Source organism: Carlito syrichta, unplaced genomic scaffold (genome assembly GCF_000164805.1).
Source record: "Carlito syrichta isolate Samal-C Ts95f unplaced genomic scaffold, Tarsius_syrichta-2.0.1 Scaffold302504, whole genome shotgun sequence".
Lineage (NCBI taxonomy): Eukaryota > Metazoa > Chordata > Mammalia > Primates > Tarsiidae > Carlito > Carlito syrichta.
In genome coordinates, this window is record NW_007246600.1 from 200,573 (window position 1) to 224,888 (window position 24,316).

The 24,316-nt window shown below is 43.6% G+C and overlaps 1 protein-coding gene across 1 annotated transcript in view; it reads right to left on the bottom strand.

Moving 5' to 3' along the window:
- Positions 1-24,316, bottom strand: part of LOC103259100 (LIM domain-binding protein 2-like) — a 310,859-nt gene that overhangs the window by 184,934 nt on the left and 101,609 nt on the right. The window lies entirely within an intron of this gene.

The window sequence follows — 24,316 nt, forward strand, 5'->3', positions numbered from 1 at the left end:
TCTGTAACTTTGGAAAAGTTACTCGGTCTTAAAGAACTGATGAATTAAAGTGCTTAGAACAGTGCCTGGCAAGCAGTAAGCACTCACTAATTTTTAACCATCATTATTGTTCTGGCTGTCAGTGGTGACAGCATAAAAGACACTCAAGATGAGGTTTCCGATTCTCAGAAATATATGATCCAATTAGCCAGGACCTGACACACAGTTGACACAGTGCTGACACTGACAGTGTCAGTCTCCTTTCCTTGGATGAAAAGCAGGATGTCCCCATCTGTCTGTCTCCCTCAGAAGACTGAGACTGCAAACTCCTTGAAGGCAGAATCAGTGATTTAATTGTGACCTCACCCCCTCACGGTGCCTTGCATGGTGTCTGGCTGGGAAAGCATGAGAACAAAGCACCTATCAGAGCTTTTAACGCAAGCGGACAGCAGTAAAATCTCTCTTTTGTACGTCAACCTCAAACCCACAGTTGCACATAGTTTGGGCTAATTTGCATCTCAGCATCTCAGAAAGCTCTGCATTTAGCTATTCAATTTGCTTCCTTGTCAACTAGAGATCACAACTTGCAAGAGAAAAGAGAGCTTTAGAAAACTGTGACTTGTCTGCCAGCATCCATATTTAGATCAGCAGGATTTTTCACTCTCTCCCTTTCATCTCCAAAGGAGTCAGAAAACAGGATTCTGATTCTGATCCCGATACATCTTTGTGGAGTGACCTTAAGCAAGTCCAAATAAAAAAAAAACCTTCAGTGTTCAAACTGTCCTTAGAGGGTGTGCTTGGGCCTCAGTTTCCCCATGTCAAATATAAGGGTGATTCCAAGAGACCTTCCAAAGGCATCCCGTCAAAACACTTGCTTCTTCAGGAATTTGTTGTTCACTGACAGACTCTGCCCACTTTCCCCACTCTAGCCTTCAGTGGAGACATTTAGGGGGGCATCTCAGTCAGGGCTAGAGTGGAGACCACATGACCAAAGGATAGAGGAGAAAAGATTTCTCATTCCATCACCTTCCAGAGTCCAAGGATAGTCTCCATAAGGATGGCAAATGGATTTACACCCAAGTGGCCTCTTTGATGAATTGGTGGTGTTAACCTAGGACTCCAAATTTGCTCATCTTTTCAATGATATGTACTGAGCACCTACTGTGTGTTAGGCACTGTTCTCGGTTTTAATGATGAAGCAGGGAACAAAAAAGACTCAAACCCCTGTCTTCATTGAGCTTGTGTACTAGTGGATGATAAACAATAAACAAGATGAGTGAGAGATGTGTCCCTTATTAGCTAGTGTTAGAATGCAAGAGAAAAGAAAACTAAGGAGGAAATGGGAATGCAACATACAGGAATGGGAAAGAAGTGAGAACTTACGTGAGAAAACATGGAAAGCCTTGTGAGAACATCTCTTGAGAGCAGTCTCAGAGATGGAGACATTTGGGACTGGACAGTTCTTTGCTGTGAGGGCAGTCCTGGGCATTGTAGTAGGCTTGTCAGCGTCCCTGCTCCCTGCCCACTAGAAGCCAACAACACTCCCCTCAGTTGTGACAACTAAAAATACCTCCAAACATTGCCAGGTGTCCTTGGGGTGGAGACAGGGAGAGGGAGTTGTCCCAGTCTGGGAACCACTGATTTAGTGTAAATGCCTGAAGAGAGGGAGGGAAGGAGCCACACAGAGATCTAGGAGGATTCTGTGCAGGCATCGGAGGTGGAGAGGGGTCCAAGGATGGCTCAGTCTCCTCTTGCAGACAATTTACCTCAAATGGATATCCTCTCAATGATGATTAAATGCCAGCTGAATGAATGATGTGAAGGAGAAGGATACAGTCTTGCGGGAGAGATGATGTGAGATGAGAAATGGCCTCCTGTGAAAGTCACATTTAAATTGAGAAGGTTTGGTCAGTTGAAATTAGGAAACAGCAAATGCAACAGCCCTGAGGTCTAAGGACCATGATGCATTTAAGGGACTAAAAGAAAGACACTGAGTTGATGACTGAAGCCAGAGGTGGGAGGCTGTAGATGAGTCAGGTGAAGCACTGGGGGCCGAACCCCCATGCCAGACCTGGCAGAGATGGACAAGACACAGGTTCTCTTCCTACAAGCAATGAGACCTCATAGAAAGGTTTTTAGCAGGGATGTAAGATGATTAATTTAGAGTTATTGGTTCCAGGGACATTCTATGACAAGACCAAATAACCTCCATTCTTTGACAACTGTGTGACTTTGGTTAAGTTCCTTCACTACTCTGGACCTCAGTTTCCCCATCTGTAGAATGGGGGCAATAACCACATCTGCTTCATGGGTGTGAAGCATCAAATGAGACAATATGTGCAGAGCACATAGAACTGGGCCTGGGACACAGAGCAGGTTCAGTAACTCTCAGACCTGATGAATAGCACTCTTGAACAAACATTAACAATCCTTTTTTCGTCTTTCTGTTGGAGGCTTACCAATACCTGAGTCAGATTTATTGCTGGTGTAGCTTTCCTCTTCAATCTTGTCCCTGCCCCACCTCCTACCTCTATCCCTACTCGGGGACAGCTTATGCCTCTGCTCCCAGGGCCTTGCTTTTCTACTTCTGTGATACTACCTGAGTCCCGGTTTTTCAGCACATCTGGACCTTAAGTTCCTCACCAACAGTCCTCATTGGGCACAAATATTTGACTTGAAAGCCAGCGTCAAAGAGGTCTTCTACATGCTTGAATGCTTTAAGGTCCAATACTGGTGTGTTAGCGCTCAGATCTGTCTTGGAAATTTCTCCTAGAACAATCGATTGTCCCCTTTGAGGACCACCAAACCACCTCTCACCCCTCCCGCCCCACACAAACATGCACATATAGGAAATATGCTACGTAAGTTGTGTAATGCCTTCAAAACGACTCTGTTTATGAAGACTTTCTCCAAAATTTTTGATTTGGATTATTTCTACTAGTTGACACCTACGGGGGCTCCTTGCTTATCTCTCCCTGTCCTCACCCTAACCATCTCTCCATACACGAGGGTGGTAGGTCTGCTTTAGTGGGGGTAATTTCATCCAGTTCAGCTCAGAATACCAGCACCTGTTGTAGCACGTGGCACCAAGAAAGTGCCCCACTCCCCAGCCCAGTCAATATCTGTAGAGGGTTTGACGCATGCAAAGTGATATAAATATAGCACTATATTTATCTTATGTCATCCTTACACCAAGATATTGAAATCAACAGAACTAGTGCTTTATACATGAGGAAACCAAGGCTCAAGGAAGTTAAACAACTTGTTAAAAATCACCAGTAAGCAAGTACCAAAGGCATAACCTACATATGAGCCTTCTAACTTCCAGTGTTTGGACTTGTATTTTTAATAAAAGTTCCAGTTGCCAAAATTTTTTAAAAACATGTTTAGACGCAGCCAGGTGTAATGGCTCACACTTACAATCCCAATGCTTTGGGAAGCTAAGGTGGGAAGATTGCGTGAGGCCAGGAACTCAAGACGAACCTGGGAAAAATAGCAAGACCCCATCTCTACAAAAAATTTAAAATTAGCCGAATGCAATGATGCATGCTTGTAGTCCCAGCTACTCAGGAGGCTGAGATGGGAGAGTGAGCTATGATTGTGCCACTGCACTCCAGCTTGGGTGACAGAATGAGACTCAAAATATGCAGCAAAATATATATACAACAAATATGCACAAAAGTCTTGTCTATATGTTCCTAGACTAATAGTTATCCTGATAATGTGAAAATTTTAACAGATTTTCAAAATTTCTGGGCCAGGCAGTGTGCTAAACACATTATAAAGCTATCTCATTTAATTCTTAGAGTATTCCTACTAGGTAGTTAATATTATTTCCAAGTTACAGACTAGGAAAGGAAGATTCAGAAAGGTTAAATGATTTTACCAAGGCCATTTAACTAGTAAAAAACAAAGGCAAAATTTATTTCTTAATTATGTGTTTGTTTTTATTTTTGAGTTGGGGGTTTACTCTGTTGCCCAGACTGGAGTGCAGGTTACCACAGCCTCAACCTCCTGGACTCAGGTGATCCTTCTAGCCTCCTGAGTAGCTAGAACTACAGGCGCATGCCACCACACTTGGTTTATTTTTTTATTATTCTATTTTTTTTTTTGTAGAAATGAGGTCTCATTATGTCGCCTTGGCTAGTCTTAAATCCCTGGGCACAAGTCAACCTCCTACCTTGGCTTCCAAAAGTGCTGGGATTACAGGCATGAGCCATTGCATCTGGCCTGCAACATTATAATTTAGGCTATGTGATGATTAATTTTATGTATCAACTTGACTGGGCTATGCAGTGCCCAGATATTTGGCTAAACATTATTCTGGGTGTGTCTGTGAGGATGTTTCCAGATAAGCTTAGCATTTGAATTGGTAGCTTGAGTAGACTGACCTCCCTAAAATGGGCAGGCCTCATTCAATCAGTTGAAGGGCAAAAGAGAACAAAATGGTTGAGTAAGAAGCAACTCTGCCTGCCTGAATGACTAAGTTGGAACATCACCCATCTCTTGCCCTTGGACTGTATCTTTCACCTTTGGATCTTCTGGTTCTCAGTCTTTCAACTCTTCTAGGTCTCTACTTGCTGACTCACCCTGCAAATCTTGGCCAATTCCATATATATACATACATACATACATACATATATATATGGGGGGAAGGGGGAAGGGAGAGAAAGGAGACAGACAACTCTGACTAATATTGTGGTACCTGCCTATGCCCTGGTATGTCTTCAGTCTCTGTGTTAAGTAAAAATAAAGTTACTTTTGTTCCAGGTAGAGAAGCGGCATTAATTATTAACAGTGTGCAGCAAGGGACTCACTGAAAGATTTCGCTAGATATAATTTGTTTTATTCCAACATCTCAGAAGCAGTGTTTTTGTTTTTTGTTTTTTTTTCCTGTTTGCTTATATTTTAGAAAATCATACAACACAGAAAATCATACTACCAAAGGAGGCGCAGACAGATGACTTTTGGTTCCCAGGAGCCAGGTTGGTCTTTTATCTCTGACAAACTCCACATGGATGATCTTGGACAAGTCATTTCACCTGTCTGAGGAGGGGAGTTTATTTCCTATGTGGATCACTTAAACCCATGTGCCCCAGGGTTTCAGGAGGTTTACATGAGATCAGGCACTGATTATTTTTGATCTCATTCTTTTCAAAACCACAAAAACGTTAGCAAGCAAAGGGAACCACTGGCTCCAGGAGCAATGCAGCATGCAAAACAGATTCTATTTAATCTGATTCTTGTCCAGCCATCTTAACTGAAGGCTAAAAAGTGATTCTGTAGTAATAAAGGGAATTATAATACACAATTGCAGAAGCTCGGAGAGCAATTCCAGCATGAAGCAAGCAATTATACATTGCAACAAATTAAAATCTTAAAAAAAAGGCAAAGGGGCAGAGGAAGGAAAGAAACCAAAGACCACTCAAATCTCTTAGAAACACTATTTAATAAAGCTAACTCTATTTACCATAGAATTCCAATCAAGGGGCATTTTGGCCATGTGGAAGCAAGTAGAGACATCTATGATTTAATAAAAATGCAAAAGCCAAGGACAAACAAAACGTCCATGGAACAAGAGGCCACTTCTCATAAACCCTACCACCAAAATGCAGGGCAGTTAATGGCTGAAAATCTCGGTGACATGTATCAGTCAGAGACATGATTGTCATCAACCACTCTGCCTTGCCTTTTTGCTAGAACACAAAGAAAATGAAACTTTAAACAAAGGCAAAGACCAGACATGAACGACACCAAGTGAGGGCAACCTCCATGGGTGGCCTTTCAGGCCTCCTGTGATCTAATAAGGAGAAAGTGAAGGTCCAGCTTTGCTCTCTTTGGTCTTGGTGAGAACATGGCACCCTTCCTTATGCAAGCCTTGGCAATCCATGGGGCATCTTTTCCCTGGCCATGAACATCTAATGTAGTTTTAATTGTAAACAACGCTCTACAACAGAACACACACATAGGTCACTCTCTTATGACCTGAAACTTTTCTCACCTCAGACAATAGAGCAGGACCAGCTGGTCTCACTGACATCATTCCCCACTAGGCTCGTTGGCATTGCATTGCTCACAAGCTTTCTTTCTGTTTTCCAAACACCTCCTAAGCACTTCTGGTGCTAGAGGTCTTCCTGCTTCTAAACCTTGTCCCTTACATCTTTGCAGACACAAGTCCTCTTTATTATTTAGGTCTCAACTCAAATGTCTACTCCTGGCACCATCTGACTGAAGTAAATGCAGTTACTCCAACCAATTTTCTGTTTTATTTCCTTCTGAGCACTTACCACTATCCAGTTATCTACACCCCTAATTAACCCACCTTTTTTTTTTTTTTTTTTGCTGTTTTTATCTGTCCCCTTTTCCAACTCCTCCTCTAACTAATAAGCTCAGAGAAGCCGGGCTCGGTAGCTCAGCCTGTAATCCCGCGCCTTTGGGAGGCTGAGGTGAGTGGATTGCCTGAGCCCACGGGTTCGAGACCCGCCTGGGCAGCGAGACCTCATCTCTACAATAAATTAAAAAATCAGCTGGGTGTGGTAGCGCATGCCTGTAATTCCAGCTACTTGGAAGGCTGAGGCGGAAGGATTGCTGGAGCCCGGGAGGTGAGGCTGAGGTGGCCGGAAGCGGCCACTGCACTCCAGTCTGGGCGACCGAGTGAGACTCCAACTCAAAAATAAATAAATAAATAAATAAATAAAAATAAGCTCAGAGAAAAGAGAGATTTGGTACTTCGATTTGTTTATCACTGTGTTCCCAACTCCTAGGACAGTTCATGGTGTAGAATCGGTAATTAATAAAGTCAATAGAATGAATGAACAAAATGGTGGGTTACTTGAGATTTGTGAGTCTTTGTAAAGATGGCTTTTGCCAAGAAGAATTGATTTTATGCATTCATTCTTTCTTTTTTTTTTTTTTGAGTTGGAGTCTCACTCAGTCGCCCAGACTGGAGTGTAGTGGCCGCTGCCGGCCACCACAGCCTCACCTGCTGGGCTCCTGCAATCCTTCCGTCTCAGCCTTCCAAGTAGCTGGAATTACAGGCATGCGCTACCATGTCCGGCTGATTTTTTGATTTATTGTAGAGATGAGGTCTCGCTGCCCAGGCGGGTCTCGAACCTGCGGGCTCAGGCAATTCACTCACCTCAGCCTCCCAAAGGCACGGGATTATAGGCTGAGCCACAGAGCCCGGCATTCTTTCAACTTTTGTTGATTGTTGAGTATGTTCTAGGAGCTGGGGATATGGAGATAAATAAACTTCCATCTCTGTCGGCAAGAAAATCAGAATGGAGCTCAAGAGAAGGAGAAAAAAGTGGCAGTGTGATGTGAGGCAAGGAACAAACATGGCAGGACACAGGGTGGTTGACGCTCAACAGTTGGTAATGATGTCCAGTATGAGGTTTGGACCACAGTATGGAATTCAGAGGTCCTCAATGTTAGGTGGGTGGTGTACAGTTTCCTAGGCTGCTGTAACAAATTGCACACATGGGTGGTGGAAAAATAACATAAATTCATTCTCTCACGGTTCTGAAGTCTAGAATTTGAAACAAAAGTGTCAGCAGGGTGGATTTCTTCTGAGAGCTTTGAAGAAGACTCTGTTCTGTGTGTTTCTCACAACTTCTGATGGTTGCTGGCAATCCTTGGCATCCCTTGGTTTATAAAAGCATCACTCTAATCTCAACTTCTGTCTTTATATCATGTTCTTATGTGTATCTGCTTCCATTTCCTCTCTTATAAGGATATCAGTCATTAGATCAGGGCCCACCTTAATCTACTATAACCTTATCATAACCTACTGTATGTAAAGATCTTATTTTTTAATCAGGTCACATTGTGACATTGCAGGTAGACATGAATTGAGGGGTAGGGGCAGTGACTATTCAAACCAGTACACTTGGACACAAGTTACTCTTGAATCCTGGAAAATATACCTCCTTTCATGAGCACCAGTTGTTGATGGATTTAGTATAACAGAATTTCACTCTTCACTGAGCATATGGGTACATCAAAGTGTGAGGAGTGACCCACATACTTCTTCTCCCCATGATCTACTCAATGGGCGGAAGGGGAGCAAAGTAGGTCTGTGGCTGGTTGGTGACCCTCCTCACTGGTTGAGCCTTCTCTGGGCCTTCTCAACTGAAGACTAATATTCATCAGTCCTGGCTTTATTTTTTAACTCAACAGTCTGGTCTGTGTACAACCCTAACACAAGCCTAGAGAAGTACTCCTCCTCGGAGATGATCTGTGAAGACTCATTCTCAAGTGCTCAGGGAGGCTAAAGAAAGGCCCACAAATGACAGTGACTTTTACTTCCGTGTGGCCCTTGAGATCTTGGCCCTGTCCCCTTATTCATTATCCTGACTCCTAATCGATGTGTCCCGATGTCTATTCCTTTCTCGTGGGGCTTCCTCAAATCACAGTTGGGCCACAGTCTTAGCTCCTCTCAGTGCTGCGAGCCAAAGTCCCTGAAGCCCAAACAGAGGACCGAGAAGTCAAGGAAAGGGTTAACTGGTCTCTTTAGTGGAGAGGGTCCCAGCCACTGCCGGGTAATCCTAAACCCCAGAGATGTCCAGGAGGTTTCGCTAAGTGGAGTTCAGTGGAGAGATGACAAACACAGGGAGTCAACAGCTCAATTTCTTGACTTTCGATAAGCCATAGCCTCATTGAGATCAATTCTTACCCTATAGAGTTGATATATACATTAAATTAGAATAATAATAATAGCACGCTTAGCACAATCCAAGATACATGAGATGTGCTCAAGAAATGTTTTTTGAATTGTACCAAGTAAATTGAAATACCTAACACAGAACTAATAAACTGTGAGAAGGAGAGAGAGAATATGATGGATTGGGGTCTGGAGAGAAATACATATATTTTTATTAATATACAAATATGGAGCCAGGCATGGTGGCTCATGCCATAATTTCAGCTCTTTGGGAGGCCGAGGAGGGAGGATTACTTGATCCCAGGAGTTTGAGACCAGCCTGGGAAAACATAGTGAGACCTCTTCTCTACAAAGAATTAAAAAATTAGATGGATGTGGTGCTGCTTGCCTATAGTTCCAGTTACTCAGTAGTCCAAGACAGGAGAACTGCTTGAGTCAAGGAGGTTGAAGTTGCAGTAAGCCATGATCATACCACTGCAGTCCAGCCTGGGCGACAGAGTGAGTCCCCGACTTAGGAAAGAAAAAGGTAAACAAACAAATATAGTTTCTCCGTGGCTAGTAACTTCTCCTTCTTCAAGCAATCTAAATCACCTCCTTAGGTAGCCGTATGTAGCCACCTTTGCCTAAAAGAACTTCTCTCTCCTCTGTTTAGTCTCAGTCCATCTTATCCATACCACTTATTACTAGTAAAACACTTTTCCTGGTTTTATTTGCTCATGTGTTTATTGTTTGTCTCTTGCTCTGGACTTGGGGCTACATGGCAGTAATTACTAAGTTTTAATCTCAGTGCCTAGGACAGGGCAAATGATGCAATAAAAGTCGTTAAATGAATGAACAAGTAAGTAGAAAAATTCCAATAGAGTAAAGGAGATGCTGCCATAGTTTCATCATTTTAACAGTTTTAAAAAAGAAGAAGAGCATTGTACCTTTTGAGAAAGCAAATGAAATAAGTTGAAATCATTTTAAATGTCATTTCTACTGGTGGGATTATCGTAGCAAGTCAAGACGGTCAGGGACCTTGTATGTTGTCTGCAGCAAGCACCTGGCTCAAGCCTGGAGTCCTTGGATGATGTTCCTGGCCATTGTGTTCAGTCAGCTGAACTGACAAGTGGATGCTAAGAGGGGAGGAGAAAATGATTTCCCCCTATGTACCCATGTCCCTTGACTACCAAGCACTAGGATTGTTTTAATTGTATTTTAAAGATGCGGGGTCCACTTCAGGATTAGGAAGATAAGTGGTCACTGAACAGGTAAAGTGTGGTCCTTTAGTCCCTTTGGTCCTTTGGTCCTAGCTTCACCTGGTTTGCGATCAGGTGCCCTTATTGATGCTATGTGCCCCTTCCTTCCCTCCCCTGGTAGCGTCCTGCTGCTGCCAAGCCCTTTCTTATAGTGTTACAATAAACGTTCAGGGTCCTCTTATAAGTGAGAATGGAATCCTAAAGATTAGTTTCTTTTAAAAAATGGCCTTCCAAGGACACAGTCATGCTCCCACAGCCCTTCTCCGGGTTAATCATCCTGTTCTTTCTGCTTTTAACAAAGGACAAAGTTGCATGCTCCATGTCATCTCTTTGGTCGCGTTGTGGGTGCAGCTAAAAGCAGAGAACCGCTTAACTTGCCACCCAGCCATATCCCTATGTGAATGTAGAGTGTGAGTGAAAACTATTGGCAGACAAACCAAGGCCATCCGTGCTTAGAAAGCATGCTAAGTTTCCCATAAAGCCGTAAAAGGTTTCAGATGACACATTTGCTTCAAAAAAGACAGATTCTTAAATGAGAGCGATTTCGAGAAGATCAGGCATCCCGTAGTGCACTTAGGGAGGGAAAGCAAATTGCATAACCGCTGCTCATCTGAGCAGCAGTGAGGCCTCCTGCCAGCAGCAGCGGCACAAGTTCAAATCCCAGGCCCCCTAAGCCAAGTTCAGCAGAGGCTCCTTTCCAGCTCAGTACCCCCCACAGCTAATGGTCAGGCTAGCTCATTTATTCCACCACGTCTCCCTGGAAAAGGGAACACAAGAAAGAAAGACAGTGAGCTTTGTGAGAGCCATGCATTTGTCCTAAAATTTTCCTCTTCTGAGTTATAAGGAGACAATGAGATAGAAATGAAAGAGTATTGGCCCAGGAGTCAGGTTTTCTAGGTCTAATTTTAGAACTGGAAGGGCGCTTAGACATGAGCTAGTTCAACTCTTTAATTTTACATCCAAGGATGTAGAAACTTAGGCTAACTTTGTTATGTATTTTCCATGTGATCTTGAGCAAGTTGCCAAGCCTTGCTAGCCCCCATCCCTAATGTATAAATTGGAGACAATAATATTATCTACCCTTAAATAATTGTGATGATTAAATGATATGGTATAATGTATGGAATGTGGCTGGGAGGAAGAAAACACTCTGAAATGGCTAGCCAATATTATTTTTCATTCCACTAATAGTAATCTGGCTTCTATGTGCTACACTCTGCCCCAAGTAATGAAGATGCAAGAAATGAAATAAACCTCTACTGTGTCCTCTTGAAGGCTGAAGGGAAGACAGACAGAAAAACACAAATTCACAAACATTCTTGATCACAGTTGTGCTAAGTGCTGGTGCATAAGACCACACAACTAACTGTTGACAGACCTGAACTGGATTCCAAATCTCAATCAGCTTAGAGATTTTTATTATTTTGAGTTGGAGTCTCACTCTGTCGCCCAGACTAGAGTGCAGTGGCCGCTCCCGGCACCGCAGCCTCCATTGGCTGCACTCCAGCGATCCTTCCGCCTCAGCCTTCTGAGTAGCCGGAATTACAGGCGCGCACTACCACGGCCAGCTAATTTTTTATTTATTGTGGAGATGAGGTCTCACCAAGTTGCCCAGGAGGGTCTTGAACCCACGGGCTCAGGCAATCCACTCGCCTCAGCCTCCCAAGGCGCAGGATTATAGGCTGAGCCACCGAGCCCGGCTAGCTTAGAGATTTTTAATTTTCATGGTTCCTGTGGCCATCTACCCCACCTTGCCATCTGTATTCAGGAGCATATGGCCAGCTGCCCTCACGGAAGCCCCTTCTCCTCTCTTTGGTCTTGACGAGCTGCAACAGGAGTGCTCACTCAGTCTTGGGAGCCCTCCCTTCCAATGATATATGGACCATGGGAACCAACTCTGTGGACCAGAGTGGCAAAACTACAGCAGATAAGAAAAGAAACGCTTTGGAGGTAGGAGAGGGAAAGAGCCCTGGTTTGGGAAACAGACAAGCCAAGGCTAAAACTTAATAACATGGTTTACAGGGCCTCTGAGGAATTACTGAACTGCTCTAGGCCTCCATTTTCTCATCTGTAGATTGGGGCTGGTGCGTCCCACCTTGAAAGTTAGGCAAGAAAAATTAAATAAGAATAATTTAATTACACAGAAAACCCATAGCATAATAATGCACGTGGCAAAGATTCAATAACTGCCAGTTACTGTGAGGAAGAAGAGAGGAGAGCTAAAATTCAGATATTCAAACATAGGTCATGTCTCATTTCTGCTCAAAACTCCCCAATCACTTGCAAACAATGTAGAATAAAAGGCAAAGCCTTCGGAATAGCCCGCAAGGCCCTCCACCACCCACTGCTCACCATCACATCACTGTCAGCTCTTTATACTCCTTCCCACACTCACTCCACTCCAGTCATACCTCCTATACCTTGGACATACTATTTACAGGCTACCTCAGTGCCTTTGAACTTGCCAGCCCTCCTATAGAAGCCAGGATGGTATGATGATTAAAGGCATGCTCCAGCATCAACCCCTGGGTTTGAATCCCAGGTCTGCCACTTACCTGGTGTATGATTTTGGCAAGTTACTTAACCTCTGTGTTTTAATCTCCTCATCTGTAAAATGGGAATACTACTACCGCCTACCTATCTCATAGAACTTGACCTCTTGGTGAAAGTAATAAATACATAAGAACAAATGCCCTGTACTGAATAGTTACTGGCCACTTGGCTGCCTAGCGGTTGTGTAGTACAAGCACTCTGCAAACCTCATATCTAATCTCCGCAACAAAGCTGAGAGAAGGTGCTAATATCCTCAGAGGATATGATTCAAGACCTTCAATGGATGCCTGAAACTGCAAACAGTACTGAATCCAATACATACTTTTCTTTACTATACATCCATACCTATGATAAAGTTTAATGTGTAAGTTGGGCACAGTAAGAGATTCACAACAATAACTAATAGTAAAATAGGACAATTATCATAATATGCTGGTATCTTTACTATTACATTTTGGGGCCATTAGGAAAAATAAGGCTTCCATGAATACAGGCACTGCTATACCTTGACAGTCAACCTGATAAGGAAGATGGCTACTGAGTGATTAATGGGTAGAATGCTTACACTGCGTGGAGACATTGGACAAGGGGGGGAGTCACATTCTGGGAGGGGTGCTACACTGAACAGCATTAAATGCAAAACCTATGAATTGCTTATTTCTGGGGTTTTCATTTTAATATTTTCTGGCCATGGTGGACCATGGGTAACTGGAACTGTGGAAAACAAAACCACAAAGAATTGGGGCCTACCGTAGAATGGTTTCACAGATAAGGAAACTGAAGCCAAAAACAATGAAAGTATATCCAGGACTCAGATTCAGCCCTGGCTGGCTCCAGAGGTCTATCTGCTGTCTGTGTACCCCCAAATCTGTCCAAGCCGTCCCAGCACAGCTTCAGATTCCAAAGTCCCTTAAATAGGAGGTCTCCAGGGACACACATTTTTATATTTTCCCTGTGGGCCTGAGCTTCCTAAAGGGGAGACCTGTGTCTTCTTGCTTGTCCAGAGAGCATGGTGAGTCAGAAAAGCCCCCTCCTATCCTGTACTGCAGAAGCAAAATGGGCAGACCCCACCCAGAGAGGAAGGGGACTCAGGTCCTCTGGGGGCTGCGCAATCTTGTGGCTCTCTCATAAACAAGTGGGGTGAAATCCCAAAAGCACTTCTTCAGAGATTTAAATCCCCCCTGCCTTTCTCTAGCACCCAGCCTCCCAGTGAGTGAGTGAATACCTATAAAGAATGTAGCATGAGCCGGGCTCGGTGGCTCAGCCTGTAATCCCGTGCCTTTGGGAGGCTGAGGTGAGTGGATTGCCTGAGCCCGCGGGTTTGAGACCCGCCTGGGCAGCGAGACCTCATCTCTACAATAAATCAAAAAATCAGCCGGGCGTGGTAGCACATGCCTGTAGTTCCAGCTACTTGGAAGGCTGAGGCGGAAGGATCGACGGAGCCCAGCAGGTCGAGGCTGTGGTGGCTGGGAGTGGCCACTGCACTGCAGTCTGGGCGACAGAGTGAGACTCCAACTCAAAAAAAACAAAAAAACAAAAGGATCTCAGCGGTGGTCCTGAGAATGAGAGTCTCCATGAACAACCTCAAATCTTCTTTTTCCCTTCCATGATGAAGAAAGGCTCAGAACTTGGAAACAGCTTCAGAGGCAGAGGCAGCCAATGTTGTGTGAACCAATTCCTTAAGTCAGCTTCTGCTCATTCTATCAACTGGTCAAAGTCTACAGTGGGATCTCTTACCCAGAGAAGAAAGTTCAAATTCCTTAGTACATCATTCAGGCCTTTCTGCCATCATAGTCCACCAATCTTTCTTTTTCTTCCTTTCTTTCTTTTTTTTTTTTTTTTTTTTTTTGAGAAAGCAAGATTTATTGAGAAGACAGACAAAATCCATCCCACAGTTGGAGGGGACCCAAGGTTGCCCCAATCTCTTTCTTTCCTCGCTCTCCCAACAACTCTGTCCCCACTCTATTATATGCCCTAAGCACTTCTGCATTTGTTTTTATTCCCCCTAAAAATAAACAGCGACAGGAAACAACCACTTAGCAGCACATTGAAGCTCTGGCTCCCTGGATGCAGACCACCTACATCCCTTTGCTCTGCCATCTTTAAATACCCTCCATTCCCCCACACCACCTACTTTGCTGCAATGAATGGGTGTTGCTTTATCATTGAGCAAAAGAGTTAGCGTTTAATTGTTATAATGGCATGTTATGACATAATAATGAATACAAAAATCACAATATAAAGTTATATATGTGTATATGCCTATATGTATATATTTAATAATCCCAATTTTGTAAAAAAATAAATAAATAACTGTTTAAGCCTGGAAGAATTTTCTGGGAAATTCTCTAGGTGACCCAAAGCACTAAAAGTGATCTAAAGAAAATGTCTGTTGGCATGATAAACATAGTCCTACCCAAGAGTCCCAAATATACCAGGCCACCATTACTCTGGTGCTTAGAAAACGCAGGGACCAAAGCAGGCATCAACCAATGCCAGCCTTTCTGAATCACTTCCTGGGTTCAAGTCCAACTCCAGGCCAGGCCAGCACAGAAGAGGCCAGGGTCAACTCCCGGGAGATTCTGCCATGCTCTGCTGAGAAACACAAGGCTTCGTGGTAAGGATGGACACATCACCCTAATAAGCAGTTGCGAACTCCCATTCTGGCTTTGCAGACAAATCCAAGTGTAATGTGGAGGCATCACCTACTGTGGCTACAATGGGCAGGGCGACCGCTGCATCAGGCAGAAGCAGAGAAAACAACATTCTGTAATGTTTCTGCGATAATAAGCTCCAGCCAAGTATGAGAAGGGGTCCTGGGAAATGCAAGATGGATAGACGGCAGTGTGGACAACAAATTCGCTGGCTGGATCACATGCTTGCTTTCTCCCCTGGCTCACACCCACAGCAGATGAGGGAACTACGTAAGTGTCCTCCTGAGGAGACTTCATTCCTCCTGCACTTCCCAAGAAACCCACATTTCAGGGTCTGTTCCCAGAATCACATTTTCACTTATCCAGAAAGGTTAAAAACCTTTATGACCCTCAAACCAGCTTCGTTTTTCTCCTCAAGTCTTGAAAGTAAAACTCAAGAGACTCTTCCTCAAAATGAATTATGCAGAAGATATGATAAGATGAGATTCCACCTGCTGCTAAGGGACTCGCCTTAGAAAAATGTAATCAGATATTCATTTCCTGATATTAACAACCACTAAAAGGGAGCTCTGATTTCTGGAACAAATACCTTAAGAAGAAAGTTTAAACATATATATTTTAATTGAATTTCTTCCCAGCCAGAATGTAATTGACAAGAATCCTATATCCATCGTGATCCACAGGCTCCGTAACTTGTAAGTCTGCCGATCTACCAGTAAGACTTTCCTAGGTTCTTAATCCTCTTATCAACCACTCAAGTTTCCAGGGAGACTCATTAGCAGAGCTGGCAAATGCTCTAGTCGGCATCGTTGTCAACCACAAAAGTTTTGAGCAGCTGTGCTTCTATACGTGTGTTTGTTTGTTGTCTGTCTCATGCCAACTAGAATGTGAACTCCAGGAAGCAGAAGGTTTTATCTGTTGTGCTCACTGCTGCAGCCCTGTATCTAAAACTCTGCCTGGGATTCAGTGATCTCCAGTGAAGATTTGCTGACTACGAATCTCTTGGGTCCTGAGAAGCTGGAGCCTAGGGATGCAAGCTGGTCCTACCTTGAAAGGATTTTGTGTCTCCCCAGCGGGATGGACATGTATGTGTAAACACACATTTAAACAGAGAAACTTGCAAGGGCATATTCCAAGAGCCAAATGGTTGGCACAGACATGAAGGGTTAGGAAAGAGGGTAGACTCAGGCCACCAGGGTCCCCTTGCTTTCCTCTCTCCTCTTATGCCAGCCTTTCAGTGTCAACATAAGGCTTAAAACAACTGGGAGAGCCTCAAATCCCTGTGTCTTCCTGTTGTGGGGAGAAACACATGCTTTATGGGCAATCAGAGGTGTCTGCCCCTCCTCCCCAACCAAACCAGACCCAAGTCCTGCATATGCTATTTCCAGATCTTCCATGAACGTACCGCTGTGGCAGAATGAAGAAACGACACACCTGTCTTCTCCCCTCCCCCATCTGTGGGATGATTTTCTTCTCCGCTGAAACTGTAGGGCCTGAGAAGGGAGGGGACTCATTGTTGATATTTAAATAAGTCACAAAGTGGACTTTTTCTTTAATGACTGAGAAGGAGGGAAGAAATGGCAGGCGCCGAAGAGGCATCTATTCACATGCTCTCTCTTCCCTTCAATAAATACATGATAAACCACTATGCTATATCAGGAGTTGTGCAACGAGTGTGAGGGACCTACAGGGAACCATTAAGACACAATCTAGCCTCAAGGAGTGTACTGGCCTACAGAGAGATGCGTCACAATAAATAGGTAACAAAAATTCAGTGTGAACAGATGTATAGTAAGCAAAACACGGGGTGCTGTAGCAGCAAATTAAGGGGCAAACCTTCCTTCCAACCCCAGTTCTGTCACTTAGGAGGCTTATGCAGCTGGCAGGTCACTTCCTATTGATTTTTTTTACTGGAAAGGTAGAAAACTCTTACTACCTTGCAGGACTGCTGTAAGGACACTTCTATATAGGTATAGGGCTTAGCAAAGTACATGGCCATTGCAGGCACTCAGTGCATTGCAAATATTGTTCTTGGAAAGGGGGACATCAGGACCCAAATTCAGACTTGCTTCCTGCTACTTGACTATGAGTGAAACCAAGTTTAGGATACATGTATTGGATCACTCCCTTTCTTCCTAGCTGCAGAGGTCAGTCTTTCCCTCCTTTGTGCCAAACAGGCATCCCCTGTGTAGTGTTGAGGTCCAGGGAATTAGACATTAAGATATCTGACTTTAAAGAAAATTCTAGGAGCTTCCCCAGTAGTCTTTCACCTGTGGCAAGAGTAGCCAAGACGCTGTGGAACCTTCTATTAACAGGCACTTCCACTCTCCACAGGGAAAGTGTATTCTGCTCACTGCCAAGGGATGGCTCAAGAGGGACTTCAGGAGTGGTGATGGGAAGGGGTGCTCTGTGACATCTGCATCAGGCTCCTTCACCTCAGGCAATCCCCAAAAATGGCAAATGAAAGTCAAAGGAAGAGTACTTGCTATGCTAATTCTTTAACGACTGACCCTTCCTGTCCCTGAAAGGTCATGGGACACAGGATCGACCCAAGTATCTGACCAGTAACCGTGAGAAACAGAGAGACACTTTAGATCCTAGACTGGTCTTCCAAAAACTGCAGTCCCTAAGCCATTCCATCCCCAGTGGAGATGGCCTGCACTGGCTCTGTCCTCTGCTATTATCCTAATACTTGGCACAGCACCCTGCATAGTAGCAGAAGAGGGGCGAGAATTGGAAGATGAACAAACACACCAACACGTGAATGAATGAATGGATGAATGAGCAGTGGCGGGGGGAGACTTGGGATTTGGAACTGTCTTGGGTCAAATGACACTAACCGTGAACCCTCCAGAATAGTTAAGTTTATAGGTTGGGTGTTATCCCTGCCTTCTTACATAACTGGCAGCAAAGGGGGTGCTACTGTGCAATTAACTGCTTCCTGTCCAGCCTGGTGGGGAAGGGGGGCAGCCCACAGTTGCACAGTCATTACACAAACAGTAGGGGGTCCCCAAAGCCACCAGACCGGATTTCATTTTGGAATGTACTCTATGATTTTTTTCTGCTGCTCTAGCAGCAGCAGTAGCAGATTTACTCTCCTAATTATGTTTGGCTTTGGGTAAATTAGTTTGCATTCCCTGAGCACACACTGGTTGGGGGAGGGGGACCAGGCAGTAGGAGGAGGTGGCCTGAGAAGACACCAGAAGGCGGAGAGAATCTACTAGAGGATGGGGCAGGTAACCTGGTGCCGCTGCTCTGTGATCCACGGATCCCAGAGGGACAGGGAGACTGGGGTTCTACCGAAAGCTTCCATTCTTTCATTCACGCTACAGATATTTATTGAAGTCCCCCCGCATCCAACTAGGAGGTGGCAGAAACTGCAATGACCCAGACAAACAAGGTTCCCGGATATTATGAACCTACATTCTAGAAAGGGAGTGTGACACGAAACAAGCAGAGACAGGCATAAACTTCAGGCCCCAAGTCATCCAGTGGAGATGCCCTGGACTGGCTTCTGTCCTCTGCTGTCAGCCTAATACTCAGCACAGCACCCAGGACGATAGCAGAAGATAGGTGAGCACTGGTAGATGAACAGACAAACCAACACATGCATGAATGAATGAATGGGTAAGGTTATGCCCATTTTATGGACAAAGAAATCAAGGCTCAGAGAATTTTAGTTATCTACTCAATGACAGGAAGCAGTTGACATTTAATCCAATATTAAGTTTAACGCAGTATTGTCCCCCTATGATCTTTTGGAAGGTCTGCGACTAATTATAGCAACCAGTGATTAAAAGTACCTACTAAATACCAGACACTGAGTTCTTACATGTAACAAGTCTTCCTGTCAGCATTTATTGGTCACATTTTACAAAAGGAGACTCAGAGAGGCCGATTAATTTAGCCAACTTGACAAGACTATTGAAGGGTGAAGGCAGGATTCAAACTCAGTTCTGCATGACCTCAAAGTTTCGTTGCTGCCCCAGAATATAATACAGTCATGCACCACTTTAGAATGTGTCAGTCCACAATGGTGTTTCCATAAGATTCTACTGGAGCACATTTGGAAACCTGATATGTGGCCCTTGATATTGGCATTATAGATCCAGTAGTGAAAATGATTGATATTCAGAAAGAGTGCTAGTATGTTTGGTGTTCCATATGAAAAACTATGAAAATAAAAATACAAATATCACCTAGGTTTGTGTAAGTACACTCTGTGATGTTCACATAACAACAAAATTGTCTAACGGCACATTTCTCAGAAGGTATCTTTGTGGTTAAGCATCACATGAAGCCGGACATTGTGGCTCACACCTGTAATCCCAGCACTTTAGGAGGTGGAGGCGAGAGGATTACCTGAGCTCAGGGGTTCAAGACCAGTCTGAGCAAAATGGTGAAACCTCATCTCTACAAAAAATAAGAAAAATTCAGCCAGGTATGTTGGCACATGCCTGTGGTTCCAGCTATTTAGAAGGATGAGGCGGAAGGATTACCTGAGCCCAGCAGGTCAAGGCTGCAGTGGCTGTGAGCGTGCCACTGTATTCTAGCACTCCAGCCTGGGCAGCAGAGTGAGACGCCAATTCAAAAAAAAAAAAAATCTCATGACTGTACAATGCAGTCTGATGAAGCTAATATATCCTTTCCTTGATAACCGAAACTTAAGTGTCAGATGTTTGAAAGTCATGGAGTCACAACACAGGAAATGTTAGTTTTCTGAGTGATCCAGTTCTTGTTCTAGGTAATCCAGAGTTAGCTTTAAGGCTCTTACTTTGGGGAATGAACTTGAAACAGAAAAATGCCTAGAACCCAAAGCAAAGTGCTAACTGTGCAATTGTTAAATCATGGTGTCTTGAGCAGACATCAGTAGGCAATCTAGGATTTAGGACTGTGTAGATGAGAGCTATATATATCTGTATACACACACCAGGCCCTTTCTTAACACCTTTTCTGCTCAGTGACTTCTATTTTCTAGGAAAGCCCAACTGCCTGGCTCAAGCAATCTATTTACATAACTACCTGTCATTATCAACTGCTGGGCTAGCTTTCTCTACTGATACCCAAGCCAACATCCCACACCTCTGCAATGGTTAAGGGCGTTTTCGAATTTCCATGATAAAACGTGTTCTTTGTGCCTTACTATTTTGCCTATTTTTCACATTTGTTGTGAATTCAAACCTAAAAGGGGGATTGTCGAATCAGATTTTTTTTTTAAACAAAACATTACAAATAGAAGCAGCTGTTTTTGATTTATAAACACTGTCATCTTCCCCAGGCCTTAGATATTTTTTTGACAATATCCAGATCAGAAGATCAGGACCAATTTAATTTTGAAAGATAGCTAATCAAGTAATTTGCTGTAGTACCTCTCTTGTTTTCGCGGTCATTAAGGGGGCTAGGAGTCTTGTACGAGGACACAAACCCTTTATTGAAGATTATGAATTGACCCTTCAGGTATCATAAAGTGTTTACCTATAATCTCTAAAAACAAAATGACTTCGTACATTCATTTCACTAACCCACTCAAGTATTTCAGGGCCACATGGAACGGCATTCATTTAAATGGTGAAAACATGAAACTCCAAACATATTTTTTTTGAGTTGGAGTCTCACTCTGTCACCCAGGCTAGAGGGCAGTGGTAGGCTCCCGGCCACCATAGCCTCGACCTACTGGGCTCAGGCAATCCTTCCACCTCAGCCTTCCAAGTAGCTGGAACTACAGACACATGCCATCATGCCCAGCTATATATTTTTTTGATTTATTGTAGAGATGAGGTCTTGCTAAGTTGCCCAGGCTGGTCTCGAACCTGTGGGCTTAGGCAATCCTCTCATCTCGGCCCCTCAAAATGCTGGGATTATAGGCGTGAGCCCAGCATATTTTTTTAATATATATATATGCTATACTTCTCCCTTGAACTCATTAATTTTTTAGAAGCTTAGATAGATGAATTCCCGGTTTTGATCAGAGGAGTTGAACAACCTCATAATCTTGATTTTGTGATTTTAAAAAATACTTCGAATACTCCATCATATATACATTTAACAAGAAAAAATGGGTACAGATTTGAGGACTTCACATATTGTGAGACCATTAAAGTTACCTTGAATTTTTAACTCATCAAACTTTAGTTGAGCATTTACTATATAATAGGAATAGGAATCTTCCTTGGAATTCACATTCCAATTCAGACAAAAGAGCAACCCTACTAGATTTTACTTAGTGAATACTTATAGTCCTACTATGTGCCAGGTTCTGCTTAAAGTATTTTGAAAATATTTTATCCTCATGACAAGCCTATAAGATAGGTACAGATTTATCTCCTTAAATTTCCCATTCCTTAAATGTGATCTGACTTGGCTCTTAGTCATAAGATTCTATTTCCCTCTACTGTGTAGGAAAGAAATATTCATCATGTCTCACAGGATAATTTTTTAAGAGCTATTTCACATTCTAATGTGGATGACAGTGTCATGGAGTTGAAAGTTGCTTCTGGTCTCCTCAGTCTCCTTCTCTGTAATCAGTGATCTCAGTGATCTTTTTGAGCAACTTCTCTTTTCCTTTCTTTTTTTTTTTTTTTTTTGAGTTGGAGTCTCATTGTGTTGCCCAGGCTGGAGGGCAATGGCATGCTCCTGGTCACCGCAGCCTTGACCTGCTGGACTCTGGAGATCCTTCCACTTCAGCGTTCCAAGTAGCCAGAACTACAGGTGCACGCTACTACACCTGGCTCATTTTTTTTTTTTTGATTTACTGTAGAGACGAGATCTCACCAAGTTGCCTGGGCTGGTCTCGACCCCACAGGCTCAGGCAATCCACTCGCCTTGGCCTCCCAAAGTGCTGGGATTACAGGCCGAGCCACCAAGCCCAGCCTTCTCTTTTCCTTTCAAGAGAGGCATCATGGTTATGGGGAAAGCGCATAGCTCCTAGACATGGCCCTTCCAACGTGGGCAGATCAATGTGGAAAGCTGTCCTTCCTCTCAGGTATCCATGCCCCCCCTCCCCCGCCCTGTCCTCTGTGCTTCTCTGCAGTTTAACAGTTCTTTGTGCTCAGGGACTTACAGGCAGAAATTATGAAAATGTATACAGGAACACTTAACAGGAGGAAAAGGGGCAAGAACATTATGATACATTTCATGGCAGTGTTTGTTGAAAGAGTTTACAGCATACTATGGAAGAAATAAAAATAGGTTTGGGGGTTCAAATCCCAACTCTGCCCTATACTTACTGTGTGACTCTGAGCAAGCTACTTAACTTCTCTAAGCCGTCACTTTGTCTGTTGAAAACTTACTGCACAGATTAAATTATGTGATACAATATAAGAGTATTGGCCCACTATCGTCCCTTCAGACATGTTGGGTCCCTCCTCTTTCCCTGTATAGTAACCTATTTTGTCTTTCCAGGGCAACTTACTACTGTCACTGTCACACAATAAATGAACCATAAATGTTCAAAAAGAAAAAAGATCCCACTCCATCCCAAAGTCCTGAGAGTGACTTTTTTTTTTGTATTTTATAGACTTAACAAGCTGGACTGATTCACACTCAGACACCCATTCTGTTCCATCTGCTGCCTCTGAAGGAGCTAGTGGTCAGCCCCTGCAAGGCAGAAAAATAGTTCCCTCGAGTGCAGAAGGAGAAAGCTCCAGTTCGAGGGTTCTTCATTTCACCACACTGGAAGGCAAATTCAACAATCCCAAGCCTTCCTTACACCCACAGGAAAAGGAACAGGGCTGCCAAACATGGTGCCCCTTGGTTGAAGTATATCCTACAGGATTTCAGATTACATAAGTAGAGGTTGAAAGTGGCTATTTTCTTTGTACAACTCAAGCATTTGGTTTTCCCAATCAGGAAACTTCATTTCTAAATGTGCTAAATAGAAGTTACAGGCTTCCTTCAGTGGACAAAAGGAAAGCAGCTGAAAATTGGCATACATGTTACCTTTAATTCAAGCCTTTGTGCACTTTCCCTGGACCTTATGGTAGAGGAGATTACACGCAATTCCTGACCCTGAGAGAGAGAATAGCTTCAAAGCACCCTTTAACCTGGGTGGGCTGAGCCCGGTGACTTGAATGTTCTGGCTTCTGCGAGTTTACATCAAATCCTCAGTGTTTCTTCAGGTGGTGTTTAGTGCCTAACTATACTTAAAGCTTCGGTAGATGGAATTCCATCTGAAGCCCAAGCTATCAGCTCCCGGGTTGCCATTTCAAGCTTCTTATTTCTCATCCACTGGGTCTTTACCCAAGGTGTGTGTGTGTGTGTGTGTGTGTGTGTGTGTGTGTGTGTGTGTGTGTGTGTGTGTGTGTGTGTGTGTGTGTACGCACTCAAATTAAAGGAATTGTTATCTTGTGTGCAGCCTTTCATATATACAATAAAAGCAATGCTTTGTTCAGAAATAAAATCACCTGAATAACTCTAAATCCTTCATGTAAATAATTCACAAATTATTACTAAAGGCTTTGTAATGGTTCCTCTTTGAAACCTCCAAATGCAGTCTAAGTTACTCTGTTGGAGCAGGAAATATGAAACCCACAATGTTTTTAGAACAAGCTATAGAATATCAATCGGAACCTCAATGCAGTAAGAATCTCATGTGTGTTTGAAAATTCAGAAAGACCAAAATTCAATGGGACAGGCAGGTCCTACACCCACTTCACAGATGTTGAAGCTAACAGTGGTCTTTGAAAGCTATGCAGGGTCATTAGTACAATTAAAACTCTTGTCTGGGACGTGAAGCTCTTTCCCCAGCCCTTTCAATAATATCTTAGATTACCAGCTAAAGGCCATTAAGCCTCACTCCTCTTTTAGTAAGCATTTCATATCCAAAGTCCATCTGTATACTTCAGGAGAGGGGCCCTGCCAAAAGGGGAAAGCCTTCCTCTATCTTGTCAGAACAGGACCTTTTTAGAGCTCACTAATGATCTTAAAGCCCATTGCAAACAGCACAAATATATGGGTTAGGCAGCATGGGGCTGACACCCTGGAATAGTTTGCTTTGAACCCCTAAGATGCTTGCTTGTCATCTATAAATCCTGACGACACCTTGATTGGCAGAAGGTAGGGGCCAGTCAGGAGTTTCCCTGATTGAGGGAATAGATGACGGCAGCTTTTCCTAAGCTATACTGTACTTTCAGTCTACCCATGGAATCCCTATGAAAAATGAACATCTCTTAGCCGGGCGTGGTAGCGCACACCTGTAGTTCCAGCTACTTGGAAGGCTGAGGCGGAAGGAT